Source organism: Protopterus annectens, chromosome 3.part0 (genome assembly GCF_019279795.1).
Source record: "Protopterus annectens isolate FY-2018-M chromosome 3.part0, PAN1.0, whole genome shotgun sequence".
Taxonomy (NCBI): domain Eukaryota; kingdom Metazoa; phylum Chordata; order Ceratodontiformes; family Protopteridae; genus Protopterus; species Protopterus annectens.
Window position 1 is genome coordinate 1,568,566,666 of NC_056731.1, and position 17,703 is coordinate 1,568,584,368.

At 37.4% G+C, this 17,703-nt stretch overlaps 1 non-coding gene across 1 annotated transcript; it reads right to left on the minus strand.

Moving 5' to 3' along the window:
* Positions 1-448: 448 nt before the first annotated feature.
* On the minus strand, positions 449-521 carry TRNAI-UAU. Its single transcript has one exon. It is a non-coding gene; the product is annotated as a tRNA-Ile (tRNA).
* Positions 522-17,703: the final 17,182 nt, after the last annotated feature.

The window sequence follows — 17,703 nt, forward strand, 5'->3', positions numbered from 1 at the left end:
AGAGCATCCTTCATGGAAGTCAGTCCATTAATACGATACTTGACACTGAGCCTTCTTTCATCTGTGGTAAAGGGTGAAGTATTAGGAGCTGGGTAGAAGCACTTGCTTTGTCAACCACAGAGTCAAATTATGGCACCTTTCCATGCATACTTCCAGGATGCAGATACTGTGACTTTATGAGTCAGAGAAACATCTTTTATTTATTTAACATTTGTTTACCAGGAAAGTCCAACTTGAAACAAAGCCAGTTTTTATCGGAAGCCCGGGGAGAAACGCTCCAGATGCATGTCTTTGAAATGTGGAAGGAAACCGGAGCACCCAGAGGAAACCCATATGAATGCAGGGAGGACATGCAGACTCTGCACAGAAGGCACTCCAGTCAGGAATCGAACTGGAGAACCTCTTGCTGTGATATGACAACACTTCTACTGCACCACTGCACCGTCCAAGGTTTTTCTGGGGATTGAACCCAGGACTATCTGCAGATAAAGCAGATGTGATAACCACTACACTACAAAACCAGCACTAAAAAAAAAAAAAAAAAAAAAATATATATATATATATATATATATATATATATATATATATATATATATATATATACACATACATATATATATATATATATATATATATATATATATATATATATATATATATTATAACACAGCAAGAGATGACTGCAAAAGCAAGTTTGTAGTTTACAGGGACAGCTGCTTCACATGTAGAGCATTCTACATAAGCAAGACTATCAGTGCCCTAAAGGTAAGGGTTACTAAACACTTATCAGATGTCCGACTAAAAGATCTTAATAATCCACTAACTAGACATGCTCTACACAGCAGAAATTTTGAGAAATTTGTGTTACTCTTAGTAGAGGAAGTAGCAACTGGCCCACTTAAAGGCAACAAAGGAGTGATACTTGAGAAAAAGAAACTAGAGTTGCAAATTTGAACAAAAGCTTACTGGCACCCATGACTGAACACAAACTGCTCCATCAAATCTGTACTTTAACTTAGAAACTGGACCATAATAACCTTTACTAACAGTTAGATACTGTATTTTTTATTCCTTCATTGTATTTTTAGTTAGCATTATATTCCCATTGGTTGACTACTACAGGACCACATAGGAAAAAAATTAGGTAAGTTAACATGGGCTTAGAAGCAGTTTTAAATTTTAGGTGTAATACTGCCTTCTAAAATAATTCTCTCATTTCAAATTCCAGTGCAGTTGCAGGAAAAGTTTTACTAATAAGCATAAGTGTTAAAACTTTCGTAGCATTAAGTTATACAAGATTTTAATACAGGTAGATTAGTTGAATGACTGATTTAGCCTCAGCCAGAGATGCTGTGTAGTAAAACTCAGATCTGCAGCCTTTGCAGCAGTGAAATTACATCTTTAGTATGTGCTTGTTTTTTATAAAACTAAGTGGAATGATTATTCCAGCCTGGGCAATTGTATCTTCTTTTGTTTGTTTTTGTTTCATGCTTGTTGCAACACTTCACTGGTAATTATTTTTTTCATATGGTCAGCAGTTCTGTTGTTTATTAGTGCATGTACTCATTTATAAGACAGTTTCCCTCATTTGACAGGACAGCATTGATTTGAACAATTGCATCTTGGAAACAAACCCACTGAGTTGCAAATGTCCTAAGATTCTAGAAGAATAAAAGTGTTATAACATTTCAATAAAAAACACGTCAGACAAATTTGAAATTGAATCTTATTACTGTACTAAAAGTATTTCCCATTAGCTGACACCATTCAAAAATAATAGAATAACTGCCCGTATAATACTGATTCCATCCAAATGAATTTTTTTTCTAATTTTCTTCCCTGCATTGTTGTAAAATGTTTGCATCTTTCACTCTTTTCCTGAATATTTGACTGTAGTAGATTTACACTGGTTACCATTTGAAAGGTGAGGCAAATGTAGTCGCTGTATTTCCGTATATTTTCCTATCTGTGTGCCTAAGTATATATTCAATATATAATCTTAAGTTTATATTCATGCGGTTATAAAAACACAGTCTTGCTATGTCTTACTGACCAGCTTGCAATTCAAAGCATTCTTGAATGTCTGATAAATTTGTATATGCTGAATATGTGATAATGCGTGTATTTTAGTAAAACTTTGTATGCAGTGCACATAATTGTTTTGGTGGTTTACTTCCCTGTTAATATTGGAATTCTCATAACTTTTCTCAAACTTGCCTCTTTTATGACTCAGATGGCTGTGTTGATGAGACTACCCCTTATCAAGATGGAAACAGATAATAATTTAAATAAATGCATGTGTCATATGTCATTATGTGTCTATCATGTATATTGGTTTGGTTGTTTAAAATATATTTGTCGTATATCTTTATGTCTTTATAGATCCACATATATTTGTATGTCTACACACACACACACACACACACACACACACACACACACACACACACACACGCACACACACAGACACACACATGTATATATTTATAAATTTGTCTCTGAATTTGTGTGTGTCTGTTTATGTATACAGATGTACACACACCTATATGTGTGGTATGTTGATGGATATATACATATATACATGCACACTCTCATACACTGGCATGCAGGCCTACCCTGACTTAGCAAAGGCCTTCAACACAGTCCCACATTTGGGCATCATTGATAAACTCTTCCAGTTGAATATTAACCCTTATGTTGTCATGTAGGTTGCTAACTGGCTCACCAACAGATTACACTCAGTCAGAGTTGGGGACTTTACCTCAACCAGCAGACCTGTCAGCAGTGGGGCGCCACAGGGGTCAGTGCTGGGCCCTCTATTGTTTGGAATATACTTCTCAGAAATATGCTCCAAAACAGAGAGGCTATGGCTGACTAAGTTTGCTGATGACTGCAAATTAGGTGCAATCACTGAATCCCCAGACGATGTCAGTATACTTCAAGATGGACTTACGCAAATCAACCATTAGTGCCAAAGCCATGGACTCAAACTCAATGCTAAAAAAGTCATTATTATCTTGTTCGGAAAAACGATATCCCTGTAGACTATCATATAAATAATAATACCCTACGTAACAACTTTGACCTCCATGTGTCTACTGTGGTAAGGAAGGCATTCTATGTTGCTCAGTTCATTAGCAAAGGTATTGCCCCAAGAGTTAAAGAGGTCATAACTCCCATGTACGCGACCCTCATCAGGCGAATAATTGAGTAGAATGCTTCCTTTGGTATGTACCTTACCAGGCACCTACAGCAACCTGAGAGACCTCAGAGATTTTTAACCAAGAAAATTCAGTGTCTCCAGCACTTCATACATTGACAGACTGTCACTGTACTCAGCGTACAGACTACTTACAGGAGACTTGTACCTGGCCTACAGAGCAATCTCAGATTCAAACCTGATGGAAATGCTGTACATCCACAAATCAAATTAATTAAGGATCACTTGCTCCAGGGACCTTAACCTGGGCTGTGACAAAAATGGAACCTGCTGGAGAGACAGATATGTCTCTCATAGGTTGCCACACCTCTGGAATAGGCTACCAGTTCAGATCAAACAGAGCCCCTCTATGATCCTGCTTAAGTGTAGTCTGGATGACTGGATGGGAAACCATACATTCCTTGCCAGGGATTTCACCTATGACCCTCCTGGATATGGGCAGTAATTGCTAACTAAGATCTTGAGTTTAGGTTAGCTCCTTTTTGGGTTTTTTTTCTAGTATTATATTGGGTACACATGGCTAGGCTTATAAATACCTCTGGGTCAGTAGCTTAGTAACCTCATTACAGATAATTAAGTGGCATAAAAAAGGGTAATACAGCACTTTAGAGACACTAGGAAGGTGCAGGATTGTCCAGTTGCATGACTTATAGCAGTAAAACAATGGAGGGCACACACCCTACTACTGTTAAAGGCTGATTAAAACAAGTTGGAGGCAGCATTACACCTGGCAAGCTATCAGCTGGCTGCACAAAGCCATGGGGAGGCAGTGTGAGCTTATGGGACAAACTCCAAAATATATCTGTAATACAACAGATTGTTTTTCATAGCCTGTTGTTTATCAGCCCTATGTGGAGCATTTAGCTGGTCAAAATAAGAATATTCTAAGGATAAATAGGAGCAACCTATGACTGACCAGGAGGTGAAGAACCAGTATCTGCCTCCAGCCTCAGGGGACATAGACTGGAATGTAGTACAATACCTACAACATTACCAAACATTGTGCCTACAACACAGAAGCCCACTCATACAGTTTCATCATAGACTGGTATTTAAGAAGGAGACATATTCTACCATGAGAAGGGCACCCTGCTTACCCAGCTTCAGGTGAGGGTTGTATTGAAGAAAACAGTGAATTGATGAAGCTTGGACCCCAAAATATACCCCACACTCATTTAGATTCCACCCTCATTTAGCACAGCAGCAGCATTTCATGTGCAGTGGGCAAGGATATCATGGGAGAACATAAAGAAATTAGGAAGATGAAAGTGTAACACTTATAAAAACTGAAAAATAACCTCTTCTACCACGTCTGACATTGTTGTCTTTTATTTGAAGAACCTGGGTGTTACCTGTAAGACAGACATTGCATCTTCCAACAGTACCCTTTGTTGACTGCATGTTTGATTGCCTGGTACCTTGCTGGTGCTCTTCCATGTGAATGGAAACGCCTGTCATATATCACCTTCTGGAACCTGCTGACATTACCTGCTATGTATTCTGATACCTAAGGTATAACATGTAAAATGTGTGTTAAAGCCAAAATTATGATATTTACACTGAGGCCATACAGTTTGCTGAGCTGTACACCCTTCCACAATCCTTACTGTTGCCTACTATTCATGGTGCTACATATATCAAGGGTTCAAATGGCATTTTTGATATGTGCAATTGTTGTCCTGTATGCCATTCTTCAGCAGACAGAGTACTGTCCATCAGTAGGGTACATGGCCTATTCCACCCTGCTTGACCTCTTACAGATATGCAAAACACACACCACCACAAAAACCCACAAAAAAGACTGTAATGTTTTATAGATACAGAAATAGAACATGGCTGGCACAACAGCTTTCTGTCTCAAGGAATGCTATACTTATTGAATGAACTTCCTATGCATGTCAAGCAATACTACACATCATCTGTATTCAGTAATATTCGGAATGAATAGCCTGGAAATCATAAATCCTCTTTGGGGTATACAGCATGGTGTTTCTTGATCATGGAGATTAACTTACTTGACAGTGCTCAGGCTTAACTGGCTATGCTTGTCAATGGTCTTTTGAACTGCATGCCCTGTACTGTACATACCTATGACCTTATCAACATAATATATAATTACCAAGTATCTTACAAATGTCCATGCTGCATATAGAATATATATGCAGACAAAAACATCAGTTTACTAATGAATGTATTTCTATAATCCATCTCATTTGAATGTCATTATATGGTCATTAGTATATACTACTGACTACACCAATGTTCATACTACCATGTTTGTGCTGCAGACATCTCTGAATTGCACATGCCCTGCATGTCAATACTTACTGCACAGTTTAGATTTACACAGTGTGCTATTTTTCCTTTCTGAATACCCCCTACTGTGTTTTATGTCCTGTAAGAGTACCAACTATATACACACATAACAAGGTACCTGTAAACAAACATTTAATTGTTTATTTTAATAAGTAATGAAAACAACAACAGCAGATGTGAGCTGTACTGTCCACAGTACACACAAATTAAATTTTACGACTGTTTGAAATCATTTAATTTATTCCATTATTTCTTTATTCATCTGTTTATTTATTTGTTTACTTATTAATTTCATCTTGATAACCATGGAAGTGGGAGGCTGACAGACCCTTTTGAGTCACAACCTGAGCTCCATTGTGCAAGACACACACAGAAAATTGTAAATAGAATTAGGAATTATACCGCTTTCAGAAACTATGTCAGACAGTTTGGCAAAATGCAGCAGTTGAATACAGGCAAGATGATAGTTCAGAAATGGAAATCAGGTCAAAGTATACTACAACATTGCAAGAAAGAATGGCATTATTGCTCAAGCCTGAAATATTTGTATGTATGCACATATGTAAAATGTATAAATATAATAAGCTATTTAACAGAGTGCCTATGTTAAGTATAGAAGGATCTCTCCATTTTTATTTTATTTTTAGTTTATTGTGCAATGGTGTTTTTTAAACTGATGAGTGTGTATTATAGATGTCTTGCATTGTGATTCATCAGCAAATTGTCTCTAAAACAAAATATAACATTTGTTTTACTTGCAATTTACACTGTGTTTCACTGTAAACCTGTTATGCTATATCAAAAATATATATGTCTAGATATGATAGTTATGAAATAGTCAAATAAATAAAAGTATGACTTCACACGGAACCTGTGTGTTTGCTTGCTTATTTATTTTGTAAAATAAATGAAACTGCAATTTCACATGGAATATGTTTGTCTGTTTACTTATTTATGTATGTATAAAGTTGCACTGGCTGGTTCTAATTAGAAACAAGAAAGTCTGCACAGTGTATATAAATATACATGCAATAAAAGCCATTAATTTGTTGTGATTTCATGACATTATAACTGATGGCATACCTCTCAACCTTATAGTGCAGAGACAGAAAAACCTTGACAGAAACATTTAATTGGCTAAACTAGTTACCAAAGTCCAAGATAAAAGAGTAGGGAACAGTAACTTTACTCAAAAATGTTGCACAACAGCAATAAGGTACAAGCAGAAGTCAGAGTCCATATGACTCGAAGATGACTAGTTACTCCCCACAAAATACCCTCTACCTCTTATCCCCCTACTGTTACTAAAGAATGGGTCCTCACTGCTGTCTCCAGAGCTAAACACACTACAGCAATGAGTCCTGATAACATCCAGGGATGCCTCTGTGACACCAGGAAATACTGCCAGTCCAGCTATCTGGAATTTTGTAAATAATCGTATGTCATTTGTGAATAGCAATATGATTCATATGCTTGTCCTACAAATGTAAGAGAACTGTATGTGATGTGCTGAGCTTCAAGAATGTAACCACAATGTACCCTACTGGAAACAAACAGAAATGTATATAAACTATATACCTGTGCAATGTATGATTTGATAGTAGAAGCTGGAATATACAGAGTTAACTTGCAAAGCTTCAAGAAAATAAGTAGAAATTGTTTTACGATTGGGTTATCTCTTAGTTTCAGTGAAACAGACACAATGTCTAGAGCTAGAGTTTTTTCTGATGTCATGAAACAGAAATAATTACTAGGTTTCAAATGTAAAAGTGTTTTATTGTTATATGACTTCCAAGTTCTGCAAACCTCTGAGAGATATATACTTCTCACATAGAGATGTTAAAATTATGTTAGTTTCTGTTAGCCTGGGAACTGAAGGCAGGTGACAAAGAGTGATGTCATCCAGGCTAACCTAGCAGTAATATGTGATGTTAATTTAAGAACTCTCTCAGAGACAGAGTGTGCATTTTGTATCTTGTCTTGGACCTTGAAACATTGATTTAGCACTTATGTCTGCATGTTGCTCTGTAAGTCTAGGGTACAATAATGTCTTAGATATAGATAGGAATATAGTAAAGATTAGTTTATGTGTTTTCTGTATTTATTTGAGACCGTCCTGCAATATTGTTTTAAAATATTTCCTGTGATTCGGAACTCTGTAGTTACTGTGTTGATTGAGTATTGTCTTGTTCTTTTATTATTTATTATTAAATATATTTAAGCCTTTTAATTGTGGCTGGTTTGTTTAGAGATATTTAAGCTCTTAGTGCACTTGCATATGTATTTGTTGACACTGTACAGGCCACTCCTGAATAGCCTTGAAAGTCTTGGTCACACTTACCATTTGGATAACAGTAACATTACACAGTAGGATTGGTCACCCTTTATAAGAGCCTTAAGTAGCTGATAAGTAGTGGATGATGGCAGCTGGTACTACCTTATAGTCTGGGTAGAAGGGGGCATAGCTAGTAAACCTGTGTCAGTCTTTCCTAGGTGTATGTTTCTGTATAAATCAAATCTCAATGTGTGTGTGTGTGTGTGTGTGTGTGTGTGTGTGTGTGTGTGTGTGTGTGTGTGTGTGTGTGTGTGTCACTACTTGGGCAGGGACATGAAGCACTGCTTGGACAGAGAGGGTGCTGGAGGTTTCGGCTTGGCCACTCAGCTGAGATCTCAACTCTATAGCTGTGCCAGTGGGGAGTCTTATTGGGGATCTGGAGAAAGAGGGAAAAACCAGCCCCAGACTGACTGTGGTCTCTGTGTGCTCTTAAGGGAAACTGTATTTTACTGTGTTTGTACTTGTCATCCTCCCAATGTGTACGTCTCTCACTGGTACTAATGGTAAGGATTTAGGCTCCTTGATTACTGGGCCAGTGCAGGGGTGTCACAGCCTCCTATAGAGTTTGAAAAATGACCCCTCAGGCCCATTAGAATGTCTGTTCAGCCACAACCTCCAGACAGACTTTGTTCCTAGGGAATGCAGGACTGTAATGATCATCCCTTTACATAAAGGTGAACCATCAACAGACCCAGGGAACTACAGACCCATAAGCTGGACTAGTCTTATATACAAGGCCATAGAGAAGTACATAGGAAATCTTCAAACACTGGACCTATCCCAGTTTGATTTCATCAAGGGTAGGTCACACCTTCTAAACCCAGTGAACTACTTTGAGAAGGCCACTTGAGCCACGGATGATGGGCAGAAAAGTTCATACTGCCTACCTCGATCTGGCAAAGGCATTTAACACACTACTTCACTTAGGTACTATAGACAGACTCAAAATGTTAGACATAAATCCCTATGTAATCCAATGGATAGTCATATGGATCATGGATAGGACACATGAAGTTAGGGTGGGGGAAAACACCTCCACCAACAGGCCTGTTACTAGTGGTGTTCCACAGGTCTTAGCACTTGGACCTCTCCTGTTTGGAATACACTTTTCTGAAGTCATAATAAATAAAAGAGGGTCTTTGGGTGACCAGCTCTGCAGATGACTGCAAGATGTGTGCAATGACTGATTCCTCCAAAGATGTAGATACCCTTGAGGAGGCTCTGAGAGCCAAGTAACTGATGCCAGAAACATAACCTAATACTCAATGCCAAAAAATGCATATTTATACCCTTTGGGAAGATGAACACCCGTGCAAGTTACAACATTGATAACACTGTTCTAAGAATAGACCCAGTGATAAGAGACTTGAGAACTCAGCTTGACAGTAACCTGAACTTTGATCACCATGTGTCCATGATGATGAAAAATCCTTCTCATAACTCATAACTCATAAACTCATAAGTAAGAGCAAGGCATCCAGATCTAAGGAGATCATAGTCTCACTATAGTCAGCCCTCATTAGACCAGTAATCAAGTACAATGTACCCTTTGGCTGACCAGGCATTTGTAATAACTATAGCAGCCACAGAAATTCTTCATTAAAAGAATACAGTATGTAAATAACATGTCCTATATGGACTACCTCAAAGCCCGGTCCCTGTTCTCAGTCTCCTACAGACTGCTGAGGGGTAATCTATACCTACCCTGCAAGGTCTTCTCAGATCCAGCCCTGATGATATGCTGCACATTCACAAAACAAGCAGCACAAGAATTACCCGATATAAGGATCTAAACCTCAACTGTGACAGAAGCAAAACATGTTGGAGGAACAGAGATGACCTTATTCTGGAAAAGACCCCCCCCCCCCCATTCATGTGAAACAGAGCTCTTCTTTAAGCCTGTTCAAATAACATTTGGACCAATGGATGGGAAATCATAAATTCACTCTTTCTTGTCCCCCATGGACTTTATGGACAGCAGCAGCCTATAGATTCTCTAAGGCACAGGCATACATCAAAATCTTTCTAGTCCTTGGGCACTGACAATTACGAAAACTGGGGCATGAATGACTAGGCTTAAAAAGGCTTTAGGGCCATTAGATTGGTAACCTCCAATGAGGATTTTTTCTACTGAGGTGCAGATGCATGAAATTGCCTCCTTACAAATTTGTGTAAGAAGAACATGTTAGAATCCAGAAATACATATAATAACCAAAATCAGCTATAGTGGAATGCAGGAAAAGGTAGAATACTGGTAAGCAATGAGCTTCTCTTTAAATAAGCTATACTTTATTGGGTACAATGCTGATGTATACAATGTATTTTATATAGCATATAGCATGGACAGAAGTAGATTATAAAAATAAAAAAAAGACAACTGGGTACACAAGTACCAGGATAAAAAAAAGTGTCCAGTCCTCATATGCGCACTGGTTCCAGGGCTGGAAAAACTCACAGTGTCTAATTTTCAAGACACAGAAAGATTCCAACAATGGGGTTAGTCCAGTTTCAGGGAGAGGATGCCCTTACCCCATCATAGAAGAACGGGTCTACTTTAATTAAACAAAAGTGGAATCCGTCGAATACGAAGCTGTTGACGCATAAACAGCGAAAAGCGGAAACATTGAACGCACTAAATAGCGAAATCGGAAATGTCGAATTGTCATAGTTGGCCCATCTGCGGTATAGCTCCGTAAGGTAAGTGTGCAATAGTTACGGACCTTAGGGTTTGGGTGCGTGTTAAGGTAAGTACATAAATAGGTAATGTATGCAAGGTTTAGTGTAGGGTTTTGTTAAGTGTATGTGTGTGGAATATTTACTTTGTATGGGTATAGTTCTGTAGGGTAAGTGTACGGTAGTTACGGACCTTAGGGTTAGGGAGGGGTTAAGGGTAGTGCATAGATAGTTGTGTATGTGGGGTTTAGTGTATGGTTACAAGTGGGGTTTTGGTGCTTTAATTTAGGGTTAGTAGTAGGGTTTTGGTTAGTGTATGTATGTGTTTTTTGTTGTTGTGTTTGCATAGGTAGTATGTTATGGGCGGTGGGGTTGGCCGACTATTGCGGTTTCGATGTTTAAATTTCGCAGTTTTGCGTGTTCGATGTTATCACATTTTGCTGTTTATGTGTCGACGGATTCGTATTCGACAGATTCTGCTTTCGTTTAATTAAAGTAGACCCTAGAAGAATGCAGTAGTCCACAAAAACTGATAGGTCAGAAAAGAGCCATAAAGATGATAGAGTTGACTACTGAGGATAAGAAAGAAATTATGTAGTGTTACTATTATGCAAGAAGCCCAGAATTTCCCGACAGAAGATATTCAAAAAATTAAGAGAGAAGTCAGAGGAAAAAAAATCCTTGCACAAGAAAAACTGTCAAAACCTTCAAATGCATTTTTGTGTTCATTAATACAACAGATCCATGAAAAACATTATATAGACAAATATTTTGTGCCATTTGGAAAAAGAAGCAACCAAGGAAGTGCAAAAAATGTGAAGAACAAAACCTAGAAATTTTCAAAAGGCATGAAAAATAAACATGGACATGGGAAAGAAAGAGAGATCGGATTTGCTGAAATATTTATGCAAAGAAGAAAGCCAAAGTAATCAATACCAGAAAGCATCTCCAAAAATATTTGAAGAGAAATACAAGCAAAGTATCCAGGTATGGAAACTTTCACAACACAAAAAATAATATCACAAAGGGGGAATGCAAAACAGAAGATCAGTAGAGCAGAAGTTAAACAAATAAAAGCTGAAGTGAAGGATTTGGTGTAGAAAGTCTAACACAGTCTATGTCACAGCATGATGGAACAGTTAGTCCCCAAAGTAAGGAATACATAAAGAGTGGGAGACATCTCATTGGAAAGTATAATGACTTTAATATGGAGCAATATTTATGCAAAGGAGAAAGCAAAACAAATCAATATAAAAAAAGTGACACCAAAGATAGTTTCAGAGAAATACAAGCAAAGGCATCCAGATATATGACATTTCATATTACAAAAAAATAAGAAAACAAAGGGGGAAGTAGAAAAGATGATTAATAATGGGAAAGTTAAAGAAATTGAAATTATGGATTACCTGCCAAGTGAAGGATTTAGTTTAGAAAATCTGACATTGGTATTGTCACAGCATGATGGAACAATGAGTCTAACAAATGAAGGAGAAACAGGTGGAATGGGAAGCATCTGATCACTTGCCATATAAAGATTCTCTACAGCCTTCAGTAGGAAATGAGTACAAAAGTTCAGCTGGTGTTGCACAGGAAGGGAAGAAGCAAGAAACACTGGCAACTCTGGCACACTCAATGTTGTGTAGTGATAGACAAGTGAACTATATAAAAGAGCAACAGATGATGCAGGATGCAACTGAAGAGAATATGTCTCAGACAGATATTCAGGAACTTTCCATAGAATCCCAGCAGCAAGCAGAGAGCAAAGGTAACAGTTGCTTTATTAAATAGAGATGGACAGACATATTAAGGTCAATGAAAAATATTACAGAAAGTAAAAAAAAAATTACAGAAAGTCAATAAGACCCAAAATATTAGACGTCTGATTAAACAAATGAACACAGTAATTAACTCTTTCAACAGAAACTTGTGTAACATAACAGAAGTAAATAGGCTATTTTGATTTGCAGCTAAATTAATAACAAAGTTTTACTACAAAAACATAGGGCAGTAAGGGAAAGGAATGGAAGAAAGCAAATGCCATTATGGAAGTACTAAAGAGAGAAAAATACAAAGCAGTTAAGACAAGAAATGTCACTGTTAGAGTACAGAAGAGGGAACAGATCAATACAAATACTCAGACAGATAGATGTGATAAAAACAATGCACAGTAACAGAACAGATCAGGATCTATCGTGCACTATCGCAAATTATAGACTAAAAATTTCAGCACAGGCACAAAAACTTAGAAGATATACAGATACATATAAAGGAAAACTACAATATAAACAGTTTATTGATGACCCAAACAAATTTTATAGAGAACTAAGAAACAAGGCAAGAGGAACTGAAACACCAAAAAAAAAAAAAAAAAAAAAAAAAAAAAGGATCAGAAGTAGATACATTTTGGAGAAATATCTATGACAATCCTGTGGAGCATAACAAAAATGTTGAATGGATAGAAAAAGTAAAAGAAAGATTAAGGAGTTCAAATGTACAGGATATCAAATGGGGTGAAGTAATGACCAGAGAAATTGAAACAAGGTTAAGAAAAGATCATAATTGGAAAACCCCAGGCCCAAATGCAGTACCTAACGTCTGGCTAAAAGTATTAACATCTTTATTTGAATATTTGGCCATGAGTAAGAACTATTTATATGCGCATCCCAAACAGACACCAACCTAACTAACAAAAGGAAAAATTCTACTTAAGAGTGAACCTTCAAGCTATCCTAAAAACTATAGACCAATAACTTGCTTTCTGATGACGTAGACACTATACACTAGAATTGATGCTGATAGAGTTTATAGTAATTTAGAAGAAAACTCAATCATAGCAATAAAAAAGAGTAACAAAAGAAAGTCATATGGAACCAAGGATCATTTGTTGATAAATGTTTTTATTGTTTTTATTGTATCTGCTTACCTTGTAGCTTTTCTCCTTGGTCCTCCACTGAAAATAGACATGAATGCAGTCGGACTATCCCGGTCAACAAATGTAAAATAAATAAATAAATAAAATAAAAATAAATAAATACAGTCATTAAGGGGAAACTGTTAAAAGGAGAATAATCTAAATTGTGCATGGATAGTCTACAAAAAAGCAGTTGGCAGTATCCCACATTCATGGATGAAAGAGTGGTTGAAAATTTATATGATACACCCTATAGTGATCAATTACATTACAGAGGCCATGAAATAGTGGCAAACTACTTTGCAGTTAAGCCATGATAAAAGACAAATTACAGGAAAAAAAATTCAAAGGGGATATCATTTTCTGTTGGTATTGTGGCATCATCCATGAAGACAGTGGAATGCTGCTCAATAGTTGGCTCATACCTCCCTGTGTCACATATTCTGAGAGCTCAATCATGTCTCTCTTTATATGTTCTGGGGTGGTACATCTCAGGTCATTCATATCCACATGGACTATGACTGAGTCATATTGGTACTTGAGGTTTAGTGACCTCAGTGCTTGCATAGGTTCATAGGTTCATACTAGGCTATCTGCCCAAGGGCATTTATAAGCCTAGCCCATAGTTATTTGGCTTTCGCCACCCCTTTAGTTTGAGTAAAACTATGCCTGTTATTTTGCTGTGCCTCTGTCAAGCAGTGACACTGAAGTAATCCCTGGGGTATATCTGCGATCCCCCATCCATTGGTCAAGATTCCTCTTGAACAAGGCCAGCGAGGTGCTCTGCCTCACATGTACCGGGATTTTGTTCCACAGCATAGGAAGTCTCTGGGTGATGAATCTGTCCCTCCAGCACATTCTATTAATAACCGTGTCAAGGTTTAAGTCTCCCGCCCTTGTGGTGAATCTTGTCCCTGACAGGCAACTAACTGTAAACTTCTCCTTATCCATCCTGGTGAGAGGGACATAAGTATGTCTCACACTGGAGTCTCCTATGAACAAAATATTGGATTGTGTGATATTATGCCTCATGGGTTTGATAGTTGAGGCACAATGAGATGTAGTTTTACATGTTGTGGTGGGAGTTGCTTTGTTTTTGTGCATGCAGTGTTTCTGAGAGGACTTTAAGGTTTGGGTAAGTTATATGTGAGCACATCCTCATATGTGGATCATTGTGTTTGGTCCTTTGTATGTGCTGTGAGATGTGTGTGTGTGTGTGTGTGTGTGTGTGTATGTGTGTGCGTGTGTGTGCATACACGTGTGTGTGCGTGTGCGTGTGTTTGTGTGTGTGTGCGTGTGCGTGTGCATGTGTGTGTGTGTGTGTGTGTGACTGACAACCTGTTTGGTGTTTCTTTGTGTATATATTATATATGTATGCATAATATCTATATATATATATATATATATATATATATATATATATATATATATATATACACACACACACACACACACACACACACACACACACACATTATATATATAATATAGAGAGAGATAATCATATATATATATATATGTGTGTGTGTGTGTGTGTGTGTGTGCATATATATATATATATATATATATATATACCCGCGGTGGTGGTGCTGCGGTAGCGTTGTTGCCTCACAGTAAGACACTGTCCGGTTCAAGCGTCTTCTGCATGGAGACATGTGTGAACGGGTGTACCTTCGTTGAAGGTTGTGCGTCAGGCCCGGCAAGCCGGTATGTAAAAATCAACTGCCAATCATTAGTGGACAAGAGTTCTGCTGTGGCGACCCCTAACCGGGAAAAGCCGAAAGACACAAACAATATATTTTATATATATATATATATATATATATATATATATATATATATATATGATTATCTCTCTCTCTCTCTCTCTACATATATATATATATATATATGTGTGTGTGTGTGTATGTGTATATATATATATATATATATATATATATATATATATATATATATATATAGTTTATTTATTTATTGGCTTTTGTTTACCTGGAAAGTCCACTTGGCCAGTGAAAGCCCATTTTCAGTGAAGGGCCTAGGAGAAAAGCTCCAGGCAAACATGACAGAGAAAAACAGAGAAAAAAAAATTACACTAAATAAACATACATTGCAAACATACTTTTTACAAATAGAAATAAAAATGAGAGTTATACAATATGAATAAAATATAGGTTGCATGAGAATTAAACATTGTAAATGAAGGTAGTATTATAATATCAACATCAACAATGTTAAATGAAGTCAAGTACATGCCATCAGAACAACTGATCAGTGCCATCTAGGTCTCATGGTTGATGTATATTACTGATTTTGAACTCCAACTTAAGCAAGCAGTTCAGGAGCTGATTATAGTGTGGAAGTTGTAAAGTAGATATAGCCGTTGGAGTAGAATGTAATTTAAGATGAGGTGAAGAGGGGAAATAGCTGGGATTTAATAAGATTCACTAGTAAATGAGACATTTTTGTATGGGCTTCAGTTAGGCAGATAGGAATAGTAAGTATATTAAGTTTTGGCAAAGGAAGGGGTTGAGCAGTTACAAATCAAGTTAAAGAGGAGATGGTTTTGAAGAGCATATTTAAAATTGTAGGGGTGCTGTAGTAAGTGGATGTTGGTAGGCAGAATATTCCTTTTTTAGCAATAATTAACAAGTATAATAATTATCCTGCGGGGACTGCGGTGGTGGTGCTCTGGTAGCATTGTCGCCTCACAGTTAGACATTGCCCGTTCGATTCTCAGTTAGAGCATCTTCTGTGGGGCGACATGCGTGAATGGACGTTCCTTCGTTGAAGGTTGTGCGTTAAGCCCGGCAAGCCAGCATGCAAAAACCTACTGCCAATCATTAGCAGACCGGAGTTCCGCTGTGGCGACCCCTAACCGGGAAAAGCCGAAAGACACAAAGACAATAATTATCCTGCGGGTAATTTAGGTTTGTGAACTTGAAGTAGCTGTTCTTTGGATCGTAAGGGCCTAGTGAGGTTTTAAGGAGTGAGTAGTGAGGTGAGTGTAGGGCAGTCTTGAGGTTTATAGATGAGTTTATGAGCAGTTGTGAACTGAAGGAATAAAAGGTAGTGAGGGACTTCTAGTCATTGTAATTTTTATGTGCAATACAGTGGTGAGTATTATGATGGCTGTAGCGAATTTAGCTATCTTATTATAGCAAGTTTCTAATTTGGATTGCAAGGAGCACTGTAAGTTAGTAAGTAAAAGAACACCGTAAGTTAAGGATGGTAATAGGTATGACATTGTTAGCATTTGTTTAGTGTGGAGGGAGAGGAACTTATTGTGTCTGTAGAGCAACCCTAACTTCTTGTGGGTCTCACTAATATTGTTTTGAATATGCAAATCAAATTTGAGGTTTTCATCAATTATTACTCCCAAGAATTTAGTGTGGGTTACTAAATTGATTTTGTGTTGAGGGAGATTGTTAATTTCAGCTTTATTTATATGGGATTGTCTCTTGGGTGTGAAAATCATAAGTTTATTTTATTTTTTTTTGATTTAAAGAGAGTTGATTATTGTGAAGCCAGACCTCCACAGTTGAAAAAGCTGCTTGAGTATTTTGCTGAAGTGTTTTTATATTGGGTGCAGAGCAGAGTCATCTGCATACTAGACAAGGGAGCCATGTATGATAGCATGGTGTAGTTTGTTAATAAAGATATTGGATAGAAGAGGGCCTAATATTGAGCCTTGGAGGACTCCTGTAGGGTTATGATAGTAGGGGGAAATGCATACACATACATACATACTTCCCTGGCATAAAGTCTGATGATGATGGCTGTGAAATGGGTGTAGTTATCAAATACCATTCTGATATTCAAAATCTGTAGCAAGGACAGCACCAAACAAATGCTTTTTGTGTTAATCATGGGCTTACCTTCAGTGCTGTGAAATGCAGCATTGTTTATTTTGGTAAAGCTTGTATCTGTACCACTTACCATACAGATATCTCACTTTGCCACAAATCCTTCTGCTTTACAAAGCTTATCCTTTATGGTATCTCCACTAATTCCAAATAAGTTATGCCCTTACTGTAGTCATCCTTTATTAGGCCCATCATTGAAAACAGTGCCCCCACTGGCACATACCTCACAAAATACTGAAAGCGGCTCAAAATACTTCAGTGTTTCCTCAACAAAAAGATCTCTGGTCTTAGTAACCCTAGCTACTCTAATAGACTGAAAGTCCTCTCTCTACAAAGTGTCCTATACATTCCTTGGAGGGGGGCATACCTCTCAACTGTACAGATT